Source organism: Colobus angolensis, unplaced genomic scaffold (genome assembly GCF_000951035.1).
Source record: "Colobus angolensis palliatus isolate OR3802 unplaced genomic scaffold, Cang.pa_1.0 Scaffold131, whole genome shotgun sequence".
Classification (NCBI taxonomy): Eukaryota; Metazoa; Chordata; class Mammalia; order Primates; family Cercopithecidae; genus Colobus; species Colobus angolensis.
The window spans coordinates 3,917,775-3,933,687 of NW_012114364.1; positions in this window are offsets into that span (position 1 = coordinate 3,917,775).

The following is a 15,913-nucleotide window of genomic DNA, read 5'->3' on the forward strand; positions in this document are numbered from 1 at the left end:
AGGGTTGAGCCACCGCGCCCGGCCCATTTTATGTTTTACAATTACAGAGATGGGTTTGTAGAGATGGAGTTTCCCCCAGTTACCCAAGTTGGTCTCTAAATCCTGGGCTCAAGCGATCCAACTCTCTTGGTCTCTTAAAGTGCTGAAATTACAGGCATGAGCCACCATGCTTGGCCAATACCTTCTAGTTTTAAAGACTCAAAAGATATGCAGAATCCCCAGGAATTAAAACAAATATAGTTCACACCTGTAACTGTGCTTGAATCCTTGCCATCATGGAGTTCCTAATCTAGCTGAGGACATAAATGTATAAAAAATAAATTTTTGTGCTGCAGTATAAACAAAGATCTACAGGAAAACAGAGATGTAAATGTTTATGTACTGTTACTTTATTGAGGGTACATATAAGTCAGGGTGCCAAGGAGGAGAGGAGAGAGATGGGGTTGAAAAGTGATTTTGGCGCGAGGTACATTATAGACAGCAAAAAGTCACAACAGGCTTTTAAGTACCCTCCATGCGTGATTATATGGTATCATGTGTGTATTTCAGAAAGATCACACTGGCTAGCAGTGTGTAAGAGAGACTGGGAGTATCAAACAAGGAGCCATAATCCAAGTGTTAGTGTATTAACAGTAGCTGCAGTGAACCAATGTTGGTTGTCTTTCAGTTAAGTATTTACACTCTACTAAGCACTCTTCAAGCTTACTCTTCACCACAGCCAAATTTCCAAAGAGATGCTTAGCTAGTAAAGGGAGCCACAGGATCTGCACTGAGGTACATACCCTTAAACATGATACATGTTTTCCAGACAGAGGAGATAGCAAGAGTGAGAGCACACACAAGTGTGTGTGTGTGTGTGTGTGTGTGTGTGAGAGAGAGAGAGAGAGAGAAATTTAAAGTTTTCAATTAAGTCTGTAACAGTGATAAAAATTAAGAATTAATCAGCCTAGGAGGCAATTTAGGGGTGGAATCAAAGAGATTTGCAGGATGAAGTGGCACTGGGTGGTGAGAAAAGGATCTGAGGATGAAGAGATGGTGATTTTCGTTCGGTTGTTTGGGTGAAGGATCCTTTCCTCAGGAAGAGCTGGAAAAGGAGTTTATAAATTTAGGTTTGAAAATACGGTTTTGAATCGCTTGTAGGGACATCCAGATGGAGATGCCCATTTTGGAGCTATAAATACTTCTCTGAAGCCTGGAAAGACATGAAATCCAAGACGGAGTGATTGGAAATCTTGAATATGGTCGAAATCACAAAAGTGAATGAAATAGCCCACAGTCAAGGAAGGCACCACAGGTCAACTCAGTTTTTAAGCTGGCAATGTCAGAGGACACAGTGATGCAGACTAAGCAAATGGAAGCGCCAGGCGAGGGAGATGTCAGGGAAGCTATCTCGGGGTTCAATTAACGTTGTCAAATACTGCAGAGAAACACACACACACACACATACAGGTTAACAAAGAGTGTGGCTTCATACAAAGCCACATATTTGATCTTAAGCCAAAACTGGACTATTCACAGCCATATAGTCGACTTCTGCTTTTTGTTTTTTTAAATGAGATGCCAATGTGTCCCACTCGCGTTCTCCTTCATTGCCCTTTCCTTTCCTCCCTTCCTCATGCAGAATGCAATTCTCCTCCACATTTCAATGTTTTGGGACTTGCCTCCCACTCCTCTCCCTTCCCAAGGCTTCCTGTCTGTCTCCATGGAAACCTTCGCTTAATTAACCCAACGCAGGGAGAGGGCATCCCTGGCCCAAATGAAAGCCACCAGAGCAGTTGCAGCAAAAAGCTGGAGCAGAGCGCGAGAAGGGGGCTAGAGGGAGGCAGGCTGCGAGGTGGGCTGTGACCCAGGAATCGTGGGCAGCTTGGGCCGCCGCACCCAGAGCAGTGCCAGCACCTCCCAGGCCAGTTGCCCGGGCACCCGAAACTTGCAAAGCACAGGCGCTGCGTGGCTGCAGGTCCGGGTCCGGGTCCATATGTGGGTCAGGACGGGTTGCAGGGGTGCCGCGGCACCTGCGACTTCTCAGCCTTGCATCCCCTGCACTTTGACTGTCTTCCGGGTCTCAGCTCTTTCCTTCTTTCTCCACCAGTCTAACCATTCTTTAAACCGCAATCCTTTCTTTTATACTCTGCCTCTCTCCGCATTTCAAAAGTTGGCGCTTTTTGACTCTAAAATAGTGCGCATTAGGACAGGGGCTCTTTACACACTCCCAGGGCGAACACAGTGACTCAAAAAATTGAATCTGAGTGGGGGTTTGGATTTAAAGAGCGGGCATCCCGGAGCTTTCCATTTTCGCATTTTTATTATAGCACACAGCCTTCAAAATTATAGTTTACGCTTAGGTTTGAGGGGAATTAATACCATAACCCTAGAACACTTACATCAGGTTGCTTGGAAAAATGGAAAAGGTTAAAGCTTTGCAGTTTTGTGGAAGGGTCTGGATTTAATTATTAGGCATTTCTTTTTAACTGGGTTGCATTTTATCTGAGGTAAACGCCTACTTAATAAGAACTAAAGAGGATTCTATAGGAATAAACTTGCTTTACAGCGAGCTTTCAGGAGCTTTAAAATTGATCCTGGGGAACTGTTTACTATTAAAATAGTATTTTCAGTTTTAAAAACATATAAAATACAGGGGTATTTTTTTTTTCTTTGTATCTTAAGATGAATATAAAAGATTTAGGTCCTCGGGGGCTCCAGGTTCTTATGAAAGGCTAGGCAAGCTTTTTAGATGAATGTATTTTTAAAACAAATTGAGTTGAAAGGACTGTTGAACGTTGTTTCTATTTAAGTTTCAGTTTCATGTATTTTGAAATATTTTTCATGATGATGGTGTAATTTTAAAATGTGAGGAATTAGTTCCAAAGAAGCAGCAGTTGCGTAGGTGTTCTAGATTTTCATTAATTGAGGTTAAATAATTTCACACGATGCAATGCAATTTTGTGTAACTGCCTGATAATTCATTTTATTTCTAACACCTCCTTTATACTTAATTAAAGCAGTTTCTAGAAATAAGTTATTTTGTTATTTGTTGGAAAATACTAATGTTTCCAATTTTATTTAGTGGAAAAATTATGCTGCACTCACCTATTAATGCCTTAACATTCAATTGGATGAGCAGTCACTCTAAATTGAAAAGACATGACATTAAAATGATATACATACACTTCATTTAAAGAAAGTCCAATAATTTAGTTTTGACGCTAAGAAATACATGTTTAATTGAACTGAATACACTTTACTTTCCAGATGGAGAAATTAATTGTTCTACTGCTCTGGTTACAATATGTTGTTAAGGTAAGACATTTTTGAGTGTACCCTCTTTGGAATAATTAGCTAATGGGCAAGATGTGATTGCATTGAATCTATCATTCTGGAAAATGAGGAGTATATTGAAGGGAAATAATGCTAAATATCAGGTTTAGTACCTAAGAATAAACATTTTCTTTGCTAGGTGTCACTCACATATGTATTTTTATTGCTTAAAAATTGTCTTGGGGATGATCATGGAGATAAGTCAGAATTTGGGAAGAAGACAGGGTATAATAAGGCATTTCAGAGTTGTTTTTGGTAGGAATTTTGATACATATATTCTTTTGAAAGTTGAAGTGCTTTTTGTCGTTGAGGGAACATCAAGGGTCTCTGATCTTGAGGTCTGTCTTACTTTGCTAAATTTTAATTACATATAGATGAAATAATGGTCTAAAATGACTTAGTGTCAAACATTTTGTACCCAAATGTATTTTCTTTGCAAATATGTTGTCAATAATGTCTGCAAAATAATTCCATTTTGTAGACATTATCACCAAGGTTCACAATTGGCACTCCAGGAAGATTTGCCATGTTTTTCTCAAGACTTTGAGTCTCTGCCACTTCCCTGACCCCAAGGACACAATGTTTCCTAGTTACAGAGACAAGGATCTTAAATTTCCATGCTCTTATTTTACTTGCTTTACTGAAGTCATTTTCAAAATTATATTTATAAACACAGTAACTGACAGAATAATTCATGTGTAGACACTGATACTGCTGAAATGTTTTAAAATTATAATTGGATGTATTTTAGGTGTCATTTTAATAAATCTGCTTATAAAATAACAATCAAGAATGCATTTTTACTGTTTTTTACAGTTTCTTCTCTTTTCCATTTTAGATCTCAAAAAGTTTTCATTATATACCAGTGAATAAACAAACAACAGAAGTTTTAATCGAATGGGATGAATTTCCTAAGGGAGGAAATCCTGAATTTTATTTTTTTAAATATCAACGTGTTAATGATTTTGCTCAAAAGGTAAGGAATCTTTTCTTGGTTCTGATAAAAAGTAAGCATAGTATAAATCTGTTGTTACCAAGTGCCACATTGTAAATAGGAACCTAATAGTTATCAGGGTTTCTTATTTTATTAATATATAAAATGTTAGCACTTTCTGAAATATCTTTAATAAGTAATTGATCAAATTAATAGTTAAGTTTTTCATAGGAATGACTATTTGTCTTTTTAGAATTTATGTACCAAAGGAAAGTAATTATTTAAAAACTGTCTTTTATATAGGAATAAACATTTCATCTATATGTTTATATTCCATATTGAAAAACTACTTTTTATTAAGGAGATATACAAAAGTCAAATTTTTAATTAATCTGCCTGGCTTAGAGATAATGTTCAATAAACATGTCTTAAACAGATGAATCTAATTATTTACAGGATGTAAAAAGTATTCTCGCAGACTCACAAAGACATCAGAAATTAATAATAACACTAAAGGAAAATGAAGATTATCACATCATTTTACAGTCCGTGAGATATGAACAAATTTTAAGTGAAAGGTCATTTCAAATTCGTAAGTAATGTGTATGTTGATCAGCTATGTCAACTTTCATTACCAGATAATTTGAATTTTACAATGATTAACAGGTATATAACGGTACTGTAAAATTATAATGGTATTATTTTTTATATAATGCAAATCTCAGAATTTAAAGAAAATTATAAACTAAGGTAAGAATATAGTTTTCAGTTTTGACATTTTGTGTGTACTTGTATGAATGGATAGGTAGAGTGGAGATTTTAAGTGTTATCCAGATTATGTAAAAAACATAATATGGTTCTGTAATCTAATTCATTCATTCTGTATAGAATAGAAAAAACTCCCACATAGTCTAGAAAATATTTTATGGGTAGATAATGTTCTCCCATCATGGCGAATCATGTAACTTAATCTCCTTTGTGTTTCATTCAATTTTATTTGAACCTGTACTAATTATTCTCCCTGATTTTTTAGGTGGAATCTCAACTAGCAATATTAAAACAATAGTAACAAGTACGAGTGTTTCTTTTAACTGGAGTGTGCCCTCTTCCAAAGATACATCAGTGTCAATATCTTTCAATAATTCTTCACAAATTATGCAAAATAATGTTATGGTTTATGAGTGGGGTAGTTTAAAACCTGCAACTTTATATGCTTTCACATTTGAATTTAGACAGTTACATTTGGATTTCATAAATATATTTCAGAGACTGGATGTTCAAGTTGAAACAGGTATATAGACATTTGGTTCATCATTCATTATATATTTATTATATATTTTGTAGATAATTTGGCAGTTGTATTGTCCTTTTTGAAAGTGATCTAGCCAAGTATTAATCACTGCAGGCTGCATGTAAACAAATTAGCATAGTCTGCTTTTTTGACTATATCATTCTGGTATCTGACTGATTATTGAACAAGCTGGATTTAGCGGAGTAATGGTAGAAACCAACTTTATAACTTTATTTTTTTCCCAGCACTTCCTTTAAACCCAAGTGGGTTCTCTTTTTCTTAACTCTGACAATGAGTCATACAAATTCCATAGCGTTTTAGGTTACTTTAGCGAGTCAACAAACAGTCTCATTTTCAGGTATTAAACGATCCATTGCAATATATTACAAACACACTCATCTTTCATTGTATTTAAAGCTTCTCTGTTACTCATCTATGATCAGACCTGACCAAAATTAGGAAAAGTTTTGGGGAAAGGTGAATGTGTTCAATTTTGGGGGTCTTCCTAGTTTCATATCTTTACTCCACAAGGTGGGAATAGGTAGAAGGGGACAGAATCATAGATGGCCAATGAGGGCAGGGCACTCTTTGTGACGGTCTGAGAGTCCCATTTTAATATCCCCTACAGGAATAATAAAAAAGATACAACACATGTATTGTACAAGTGAAGTATAGAGACAATCAAATAGTAAGAAAAAAATACAATAAGGTAATTAAGCGTCCTTTCTCCTGTGGAGAAAAAAAAAAGACAAAAGATCTTCAGAAGAACCTTCTCACATATTCCTACTGTGTTGAGTTCAGGCACCGGTAGAATATTAACATGAACTGATGTGCAATATTTTCTCTGAACAGGCTGCTATTTTCTCCAGTCTCTCTGTGGTACCTAATCTTAGAGAGCAAAGCTAAGCAGCCATTCCAGCTTTCTTTCTGGAGGCTAAACACTTTTGAAGTCAAGTGACTGAGAGCAAGATTTTTAGCAAGCATTGTGTCTGCTGCTCCAAAATAAAAAGAAACCCGAAATATGATAAAAAGTTTGCTACCAGTACAAAAGTAAGGAAAAGGAAAGGCAATCTAAAGTACGGTTTTCTTTAGAAAGAAAAACATCTTTGTTTTTTTATTTTAATGAAGTTATAATTGGACAATAATTCTGCGTAACTAATTCTTACAGCTATTTAAAAAACTATGTTAATTAGTGGTAATTTACTTGCTACTTGATTAATAAACAAAGCTTTAATATTTTTATTTGAGAGTACTATAGGGAAGGTGCACACTTAATACTATGAGATTTTCATAATTAACTTGTATACATGTTAAGAAATATAATTATGAAATGTTATATTACTGAATTTATCTTTAACAGGGGATTTTTCTTTTGGTAGGATCGTGTTCACAAGGATGGACAGCATTAAAAAATAACTGTTATAGAATTAACAATGACAGTAAGCCATGGAATATAGCCCAGCAACATTGTAAGTTATCCTTAAGTTCTGCACACCTTGTGGATATAAAAAATGAAGAGGAAAAAAATTTTGTATTTTCATATCTCAGGTCAAACAATCAAATAATAATATGGACTGGTCTTAATGATATGAAGGTCAGTAAATGTAAAGAAATACATATATTATGATAAGTGAAACTTTATTATCTATATTCATTCATGCATTCTTTATTCATTGATTTCTTCCTTCATTAATTCAATACAGTTTCTCTTTCTATAGATACTCGTTTTAATGTATTTTTGTAGGCATCTTTTTTAAAACCTAATTTTGCTTTAATTTTGGTATTCCCCAGACCGTTTCTAAGTTCATTTGAGTGATCTCATGCATTTCTTCACTCAATTTACCACCTAAACCAATTATTCCTAACTTCTTTATCTAGTCTACTTTCCTCTTATGAGTCCAGACATATGTCTAATTTTCTTCTGATTATCCCTCTGGCATTTCTTGCAGACACTGTAACATTGCCAAGACTGAACTTGTCTTCTCCCTCTAATCAAACCTGTTTCACTTCCTTTATTTCTCACCTCTGCAAACAGAGCAATAATATGAAACTCAAAACATGAAAAGTTTTTTCCATTTTCTTCTTTACACCCCACGCATCAGGCTTGTGAAGCTCAATTTTACTAAAAGCAATACAGAAATATCTGGAGATTTTATTTAACACTAGCGAAATAAGGAGTGTGTAACATTTTTCTTCAACATTCCTAACACTTTGGAATGTCTCATGAAACTTCATTTGGTCAGCATTTTGTAGAGAAACTCAAGACCTAACATAGTAATCTCTGTCTAGTCTGTGTTTTCTTCTTGGTGATCCATTGACTTTTATTTCCTGGCACTCAAAGATAAATCTGTTCTCCATGAGATATCCTTATCTCTGGTGAACTAAGGCAGATCCTACCAATTTGATGCCAACTTTCCTGCGGAGCTTTGCATAAGCTTGGGAAAACCTCTAGGAATCTTTAATTGCATTTAAGAAGTATTCTTTTATTGAGTTTTCTTCATCTTTTAGTAGGCAATGAATGACATTCTAATAAAGATTCTTTAAACCACAGTTCATCTTAGACATCTCAGACTCCCTCTCAGACTCCCTCTCCCAGCATGCCAGTCTTTTAGCAAGTAGACCAGTTAATGTGTATGTGTGTGTGTGTGTGTGTATACACACACACATACATATACATATATATATATATATATATATATTTGTTCCCTACTGTTAGCATGATATATTAGGAAATTGGGGCACAGGGAGATTCGCTTGCCCATATGGACATGCATCAGATGCTACCCTTAACCACGATATTTTGAGGTTGACATCAAAGTTACCTGCTACATCATAATCCCCATGGTAGGTTCAGAAAGCAATCACTCCTTTAAGTAAATCTGTGCTGAATAAGTGCAAAATTGTTACTGGACTTTAAGGATTAAGAGTGTGTCTTATTCAGCATTCCATTCCTAGCTTCAAACTGGGATTTGGTACTCAGCAGGAACTTAATGAATGAAAGATTAATAGTCTCTTTCTTCCCTTTTAGGGCACCTGCATAGGCGACCTTCATTTACTTCTCACCTTATAGTTGTAGTAGGTGCTATCACTATTCCCATTTTATACAGGAAAATAGATCTTAGAGAGATCCTGGGACACATAACTTACCAATTCCCATTCCAGGCCTGTATCTGTCTGACCAACTCTCATGTCTTAATCACTTGAAATACTGTCTCTGATCCTAAGACTATTTTTAAAACTACAGCAATACATATGCAATAAAGCAGACTTTCTGAGGAAATGGGATTTCTTCGTTCTGTTAGGTGGAATTTGAATGTATTGTTTTAAAATCTCTTTAAAATGTCCAGAGGAAACAGGTCTCTTTAATTCTCAACCACGCAGCTAGGGTGGCGCTGTGCTTGATTTTGGGAATGGTCCGATAACCAAAATATAGACATAGTATCTGTTTTTGTAGTGTTTATTATCTCTCTAAGTATTACATTTATTTTTTAAGGAGCTGTTATGTGTTTGCTGTATTACAAACATACTCTCTAAACCTATTGACAACTATGCAAAGTAGTCATGATTATTTCCATTGCACAGGCAAGAAAATTTAGTTTCTAAGATTAGTAGTTGCCCAAGAGTAGATAGTAAGTGTCAGAAATATAATTAGTATGCGGGAGTATTTTGTCAAAGCATATACTTTTTTTAAACTACTCCTTTCAGGAAGGGTAGATATGTGACAAATTTTTATTACTTGTGAAAATTGGGTTGGTGAGATTCACCAAGGACGTCCTTTAGCAGGAAGGTATCAACAACCTCTCCAGAGGCATGCAATTTATTTGATGATTTCAAATGAAATAACTAACATTTAATGAATAATTTCTCTGTGCCTCATTGTGTTGAGCCTTTGAATGGACTCTCTTTAATCATTACAACAACCTTAAGATGTAGGTTCTATTATTATACTCATTTTACAGATGAGAAAATAGCGGCTTATTGTGAGATTTGCAATTTGCCTGAAGATATATGGCTAATGAGTAAATGAAACTGAACTCTGTTTCTTGCTGCTTGCTGCTGCTTCTCCTTCTCCTTCTCCTTCTCTTTCTCCTTCTCCTCCTCCTCCTCCTTCTCTTCCTCCTCCTCCTCCTTCTCTTTCTCTTTTTTCCTTTTTGACATAAGTCTTGCTCTATCACCTAGGCTGAAGTGCAGTGACTGAAGCAGAGATTACTGCAGCCTTAAACTCCTGGGCTTAAGCCATCCTTCTGCCTCAGCCTTCCAAGTAGCTGGAATTACAGGCATGAGCCACTGGCCTGGCACCAGCTACTTTATCATGAAGGACATCTACATAAAAATATTAAACTGGCTGATGATTTTAAAATCTTAGAAAATTTTATAATAAAGTTATGATTAATTAAAATTTTCAAATACACATATTTGAAATGCAGTGACTGAATATATCACACTTTTCCTTTTAATTGGCTTAATTTGTTCATCTTATTACAGAGAGAAGGTCTTCTTACATGGGCAGATGGATCATCTTTTGGCCTTAAGAAAAATGAAATATTTTCTTTTTCATTGCTATCCGAGAATGAAACACATTGCTACGTTTTACAGCAAAATGCAACTGGATCAAACTATTTCTTTACAAGATTTTTCTGTTATGTTCCATTGCCATATGTTTGCGAATATGAATGTAATTATTTTTATTATTCTTTCTTATATTCATGCAGCTTTTTATGATTTAATTTTAATTTATTTCATTTTCATTATGGAATTATAATTTCTAATTAAAAATAATTATCTTTTCTATTTTTTCAGTACCTTCTCTGCAGGAAAGCTTTTTGCTTTATTTAAAGGATGTTGGAACAACTGAAGTTGTATTTAGTTGGAATAATTTGAGTTTTTGGAATAATTTGAATAAGTGGGTGAAATTGGGATATAAGATTATCATTAAATATTCTTTAGATTATACAGGAGAACAACATTTTGAAAGCATACCCCCAAGTACTACAGAAAAAGCAATTACTCAACTGTTTCCTGGTCATATTTATAGATTTTTACTCTTCGCAATAAATGAATGGGAGGCAAAAACTACTTTAAGTCCGATATTCACTGTAGAAACACGTAAGTTACAAGACACCTGAAATTATAATTTAAAAACTTTTTAATTCTGTCATTGGCAGATATTTTATGAGGGTCTGGTATTTTCTCTTATAACTCTGGAGATACCTCTATATTTAATCATTTTAGGCTGGGTGTGGTGGCTCAAGCCTGTCATTCCAGCACTTTGGGAGGCCGAGGTGGGTGGATTGCCTGAGGTCAGGAGTTCAAGACCAGCCTGGTTAACATGGTGAAACCTTATCTGTACAAAAAATACAAAAAGTAGCCAGGTATGGTGGTGCACGCCTGTAGTCCCAGCTACTTGGCAGGCTGACGCAGGAGAATCACTTGAACCCAGGAGGCAGAGGTTGCAGTGGGCTGAGATCGTGCCACTGCACTCCAGCCTGGATGGCAAAGTAGCCAGGTATGGTGGTGCACGCCTGTAGTCCCAGCTACTTGGCAGGCTGAGGCAGGAGAATCACTTGAACCCAGGAGGCAGAGGTTGCAGTGGGCTGAGATCGTGCCACTGCACTCCAGCCTGGATGGCAAATCAAGACTTGGTCTCAAATAGTAATAATAATAAATTTGCAATGAATCTGTTTTTGTGTTGGTTTTTCTGTTAAACTACAAACCTCATGAGGACATGAACTATGTCTTAATTGTCTTATAGTACCAGCTAGACTACTGCCTACCTCATAGGGGATGATCAATAAATTTTTGTGGAGCTGAATTTCTGATATGTGCTGAGAGCAGGAAAGGGAGAGCTATGCATCCCTGCTTTTAATCGCCTTGCACTAGAGATAATTAGTAAAGAATAAAAACAGAAGCAAACAAAACTATACAGCAAAATAATAACCTACATATCCAACCAGTGGTGCATTTAATAAATACTGACTTGAATTCATACAGTAGATGACAGGAGAAGACTCATGGAAAGGAGAGATTTAGACTCAAACTTGAAGGAAGAAAAAGCATATTGTGAGCAGAAGTGTAGAGATAAGAATTTGTAGAAGAAGCCTTGTGAAGATTGACTAGAGAAGACAATTTCCTTGGCCATGAGGGTAAAATCAGTGTGGGAGGTAGATGGTGCCAGACTTGGGAGTGGCAGGGGTATCTGTCTCAGATGCTTGGACTTGACCTTGGAAGCGATGGAAATTCATTAAGACTATAGTTTCTAACAATTGTTTTACATTTTACAAAGCACTTTCAATTCATTATCTCATTCAGTCCTTGCCTTAACCCTGAGAGTAGCTATATAGAAATGGGAAAACTGAACTTCCGGAATGTTAAGTAAACTGACTAGAGTAACATGCTTTGTTAAGCAACCGAGCTACACAAGAACCTAGATGGTCTTATTGTAACTCCTGAGCTGTTGCTCCTAAAGAAAGAATCAAGAATGTATTAGCACATGTATATTGAGGAGTAGGGGATGGATATAGGTTTGAGGCCATTTGCAAGGTACAATATTAAGAAAATCAATCTGGAAGCATTAATTAGGACAATCACTGGCACTGAATGAAATGGCCAGAGTAGGGAAACATTTCTGTAGAAGGATGAATGCCTGCATTGCAGTGATAATGAAAATGAAGGGTGAATAACAAAGTCTCTGCTCTCTAGTCTGACAAGGCAGAAGAAGTAAGAGACATATATAATGCATGATCATTGAATGCCATACATGCTGTTTTGGTGGTGAGGATAGTAAAATAATTATTGAACAATAGTGTGTGGCAAACACTGTGCCAAATGTTTTACATTCTTCATCTCATTCAATCTTCACAAAAGCTTTATGAGGTACCTACTAAAATAATTCCCATTTTACAGTCAGAGAGGGTAGATAATTTTCTCAGAAAGTGAAACTTGAAAGTGGAAGAGCCAGGACTCAAACCCAGTTTTTGTTTCTTTTCCAAGCTAGAGTATTTGGAAATACTGAGAAACGAGAGATTATTCTGCCAAATCATGTCACTAATACGATGTATTTTTTGGTTGTTTTTATCTCCCAGGCCCTTTGTCAGCCCAAAATTTCAGAGTTACACATGTTACCCCAACAGAAATATTTTTACACTGGGATCCTCCAGATCCTGTATTTTTTCATCATTACCTTATCACTATTTTGGATGTTGAAAACAATACATCAGAAGAGGTGTTTGTTGAAAAATGCAACACAGCAACAATAATTAGAGAACTCAAGTCTTTTCATCATTATCTAGTATATCTATTCAGTGTAGCAGAAAGGGGAACTTTAAGTTGCTTGGAGAAACCACTTTCAGTCATTACAGGTAAGCATGGCTGCGTATTGCCTTTTACTAAAAAAACTAAACTGATAGCTCTATTTCTGTGCAATTTCCCTGTTATGCAATATGTCCATGTAACCTGTACACTTACCCCAAAATCTAAAATAATAAAAATAGTTAACTGCATATTTCAAAATATTATTTTGCTGATATTTAATTATGTTGATTCTTCATAAGTACAAATACAGTTGAACATGTTTTTGAATGTTGAATCACAATTCTAAGCATATATTCAAAAATACTAAAATTATTTAGATTTGCACGAACTCTTTAAACATTATTCCAATCTTCATTTTTTTCTACCAAAGTCCCTAGAAGACATCTTCTTTGTCATAGCCTTGGATGGAAAATACATTTATCTTTATTTGTCATAAGATAAACAAATTATCACATGACTATTAGTTCACCCAGTTCTTTTTAGTAACACTAGACCCAACGAAGAGGTCTGCATATTTTAATCAGTTTTACTTGGTTCTTTATTTTCTCACACAGTGTAGTGTGTTGACCTCTAGGGGGCAGTCTCATCCTAGCATTTTTGACAAATGCATTTCTACCCTCCTCTTAACCTCCATATAGCAGTTTTTGAATCCTTGTCCAGAACATAATCATTAATCGATTGTTTAATAATTCTATTTATTCCCTAAAATATAAGGATGTATTTTTTAAAAGATAAAACATTATCTTACAAAACAATGCATAAGGAAGCACATTTTGGCAGTATATTCTTATAAGCATAGTGTGTATTGTGTGTGTGTATTTGACATGCTGTGTGCAAAGTTCTTTGGAATTCCAACAGCTAAAATGTAAACACCCTAGGGCTGAGGTAGGTGGAATGGAAAACCTGTATATGCAGAGCCATAGATTAATTAACCTTCCTATACTTATTGGGAATATTTAAGATTCTTTGAAAATAATAACAATAATAGATACAATTTAATGCTTACTAAAAGCCAGTGCTTAACATACAAGTATTCAGTACTGCAAATCCTAATAAAAATATTTTTCCAATTGGATACTAGCAGATGTTTTCTCTTCCCCAAACTCAGACGAAGTATCCTTCCATTGGCAAATGCTTGGTCGGTTGGGTCCTTTACACTTTAGGAAGGCACATTTTTAATTGACAGATGGATTAGAAGGATTTCTCACAGATGTATTAATTTTGAAGTCGGCTTAAAATCTTCTAGGACATATACTTATTTATTTCATAAAAGGTACAATGTGAGTCTGCACTTTTAATTTTTTTGGGGGGGTCATTTGCTGTGTATATTTACTGTAAGCTGATATACCAGTGCATGTCCAGAATTTAGTAATCCAGTGTTCCTTTACTCTCTTAAGCTTGAGGAATTATTCTTTTTTTCACACATTATTCACTCAGTGAATTATTTTTCAGTTATCAGGAACTGAGCTAGGCACTAGAGATACAAAGATGAAGAAGACCTAGTCTCAGTAAGTTTATGCAGTAATGAAATGAGGCCAATAAGTTAAGAGTGATGTAGCTTCATTATAATTGCTGTTATAGCAGTTATACTCTGGATACTGTGGGAACATAGAGAGGGATCAATTAGCCCAAACTCAGGGTGCGGATGGTCATGGGTAAGTGATGGGTTTAATCATGAAGGAGTAGAAATCAGCCAGCAGGTGACAGTAGGGAGTCAGAAGAATGCTGCAAGTAGAACAAGCGCATGCACCTGTAGAGAAGACATCTAAGCCGACCTGGGAAAGCTAGAGAAGGCTTTTTGGAGACACTAACACTTGAACATTAGGAATGACTAGAGAACAGAGGGGCATGTAGGGAGAGTCTAGAAAATGTAAGCTAGACACAGAATGTGAACACCCTTGATACATAATCTGAAGTATATTTTATTTGGTAACATTGAAACTTTGTGGGGTCATGGAGCCTCTTGAGAATTAAAAAAAAAAGCTGTTTCTCATGAAAATGCAAATGTATGCACAGACGATTTTGTAAGCAAATTCAGCGCTATCGCAGACCCACCAAATCCCAGCATTTCCTCAATCTCTGCTTATATGTGGCATTCGGTAGATTATATCTGAGTTCTCCATTGTAGTAAATGTTTAAATAGATTTTTAGGTTTTGCAAGGATTCAAGAATAATTTTCTGAAGTTGTTTCACCCTGGAATCTTATTGGATAGTTTGTCTAATTGGATTACTCTGGCATTTTCTGATAATTTTACATAAGTAATTAATTTAAACATCAGCTACAATTTTGTGAAATTAAAATATGGGATGCAGACTAAGGGTTCCACCCAGAATATTTTCCTGAGAAGTTAAAATGTGATATTAAATTGTACTGATAAAGAAGTCAATTCTAAAACAGATAAAAGTTCAAAATATAGGTTCTGCAAACTATAAAAATTATAGAGAATTCTTTAAAGATTTTTTAAGTAAAACTACTAAAAAGCTTAAAATTGCATAATTATCCTTAGAGATATGAACTAATGATTATTGTAGCTGATAACTATTAAAAGATCAGGAAAAACATAATATAGGATAAATAAGACTATAAGGAAAGCATTTACAATTTCCAGAAAACTGTATGATAGGAAAAAAATCAGAAGGCTTGGTATTCAATAAAGAAACTGTTCAAGGAGATAAGCTGAAGTATCATCTTCAGCTATTATTATAAAATATCAAGAAGATTCTTCCCCAATGATATTATTTCTAATAAATATCATACCTTTCAAAAATCAGAAAAGTAGTATAACGTTGCAACTATTTTATAATAAATACCAGTTCTGAAACTTTAAAGACATCTATGTGTCAATGACTCGTAAAGTTATGTCTCTATATAACTTTCTATAAAGTCTAGACTTTTGTCCCAAACACCACATTCAAATGTCTAACCACCTATGCATTATCACTCATTTGGATATCTATGAGATGTTTTAAATTTAACACGCCCAAAACTGAACTCCAGGTGTTTCCACCCAAATCTGCTTTATCCACAGCCCTTCTCAGTTCATGGTAATTTTATTCATCCA